Genomic DNA, 2,500 nt, shown 5'->3' on the forward strand with positions numbered 1-2,500 from the left:
CCGCTCGGCGCGCAGCTTCCGGCCGGCTCCCTCCGAAAAGGACTCCCCTCTCCTCCTGCCGTGTTTCCGTCTCGGCCGCCCTCGCTCTTCGTCTCCGCGGCTCGGTCGATCTCTCTCTCTCTCGCGCCCTCCGGCCGCGGGGACTCGCCCCGGCTCTCTCTCTCTGTCGCTCTCGCGGGGGGGGCGGCCCCGTCTCTCTCCGCCCTTCTCTCCGCGGGCCGGGCCGCGGCCCTCTGCGTGCGGGCGCCGCGCCGTCGGGGCGACGGGCGGCGCGCCGGGCCCTTCTCTGGGAAAGGGACTGTTTCGCGGGTCGACGCTCGAGCGGTTCCGGGGAAATCGTGTGCTCCGCCGGGGCCCGGGGGTGAGCGCCTCGCCCGGGAGCGAGGACGGCCTCCCCGGAAGCCCCTGGCGGTGTCGGACGCCTGAGTTGGGGCTGACGGACGGAGCAGACCGCGACCGCCTGGAGTCGGACGGGGCCCGCCTGCCCTCCCGGTCCCCCCCCGGTGAAAGGGGGTCGGAGCGCGAGGCGGACGCCTGGTGGACCGGACGCCCTCGCGGCGGAGGGGTGCCGGGCGCGCCGTGGGCCGAGGGAGGGTCGGGTTCGCCCGTGAATCCGGCCGGGACCCCTGGGTTCCGGCCGAGCGATCGTCCCTCCCCGCCGGGACGCGGGGTGCCTCATCGATCGGAAGGGTGGCTCGGGGGGCGCCTCGAGCCTTCTCGCGCTGCGCCCCCCACGGATCTCTTCCTGGCTCTCTCTCTCTCTCTCTCTCGCCTCTTCGCCACCTATGAATCCGCCCGAGGAATTCCCTCGGACGTCACGGCGTCGCTGCTGCGCGCCACCTTTTGCGGGGCGCCGGCGGAATTTACCCGACCTCCTGGAACCGGGTCCCGGCACGAGGCCCTTTTTCCCGACCTCATCGGGACTTCCAGAGGTTGCAGTTCCCCTGTCTGCCGCCGGGTGGCGCTGCGCCGCAGGGAACGGATGAAGGGGAAGGGCCGTACCCCTTCGGCCCTGCCGGGAGACCTCCGGGGGCTCCCGCGCTGGCGGAAGGGGCTCTCTCTCCCCGGTCGCCCCTGGAGCCCTGGCACGGAACGCCTCGCTCGCAGAATCTCCCGTGCTCTCCTGGAGCCCTGGCCGGGCCGCCTCGCTCGCAGAATCTCCCGTGCTCTCCTGGAGCCCTGGCTGGGACGCCTCGCTCGCAGAATCTCCCGTGCTCTCCTGGAGCCCTGGCTGGGACGCCTCGCTCGCAGAATCTCCCGTGCTCTCCTGGAGCCCGGCCTGGGCCTCCTCGGGTGGGAGAAGGCCCCCCCGGCCAGTCGCCTCGCTTTCTCTCTCCCTCTCCTAACAATCCGCCGGAGGGTTTCCCTCACGGGTCACGCCACCGGTGCTGCGCGCCACCTTCAGCGGCGGCTTCTCCCTCTCTTCCCCGAAGCCTCGGAAGCGCAGGGCGGACGAGGGCACCCCGGTCCGACCTCATCGGGGCCTCCGCAGAGGGGAGTCGGCCTCCCGTGGACCGCCGCCCCTTGGCCTGACGGGCCCCTGGGGGGCCGGGGAGGGGGCAGGGGCGAAGGCCGGTGCCCGCCGGCACGGCGGCGCCCCCCGGTGGCCACCCGGTGGCGCTGCAGCAGCACCCCGGGAGGGCAAAAAATTGAAATAAAAAAAAATAGAGCCACCCGTGAAATTAAAACATTGGGGGGAGTAAGGTGCAGACCCGCCCCGACCCGCGGCGCCCCCCGGTGGACGCCCCGCGACGCTGCACCAGCAGCGCCCCGTGAAATTATTACTATTATTATTATTATTATTATTATTTTGAAAAAAATGAAAAACAGCCACCCATGAAATTAAAACACAGGGAGAGTGCACGGTGCAGGCCCGCCCCGCCGCGCGGCGCCCCCCGGTGGACGCCCCGGGGAATCGAAAAAATGAATAACAAAATGAAAATTTTTAAAGTAGCCACCCATGAAATGAAAACATAGGGAGAGAGTGCAAGGTGCAGAAACGCCCCCCCCCCACGCGGCGCCCCCCGATGGACGCCCCGGGGAATCGAAAAAATGAATAACAAAATGAAAATTTTTAAAGTAGCCACCCATGAAATGAAAACATAGGGAGAGAGTGCAAGGTGCAGAAACGCCCCCCCCCCCCCCCCCCACGCGGCGCCCCCCGATGGACGCCCCGGGAATTAAAAAATAAATAACAAAATGAAAATTTTTAAAGTAGCCACCCATGAAATGAAAACATAGGGAGAGAGTGCAAGGTGCAGGCCCGACCGAATCGTGGACGCCCCCCGGTGGACGCCCCGCGCCACTGCAGCAGCACCCCGGGAATTTTTTTTATTTTTATTTTTTTTTAAGAAATAGCCGCCCATGAAATAAAAACATAGGGGGAGTGAGGTGCAGACCCGCCCCGCGGCGCCCCCCGGTGGCCCCCCGGGAAAATGAAAAAAAAAATAAACAAATTTGAATAGCCACCCGTGAAGTAAAAACATAGCGAGAGTGAGGT

The sequence above is a fragment of the Taudactylus pleione genome, unplaced genomic scaffold, assembly GCF_031769625.1.
Source record: "Taudactylus pleione unplaced genomic scaffold, aTauple2 ptg004058l, whole genome shotgun sequence".
Lineage (NCBI taxonomy): Eukaryota > Metazoa > Chordata > Amphibia > Anura > Myobatrachidae > Taudactylus > Taudactylus pleione.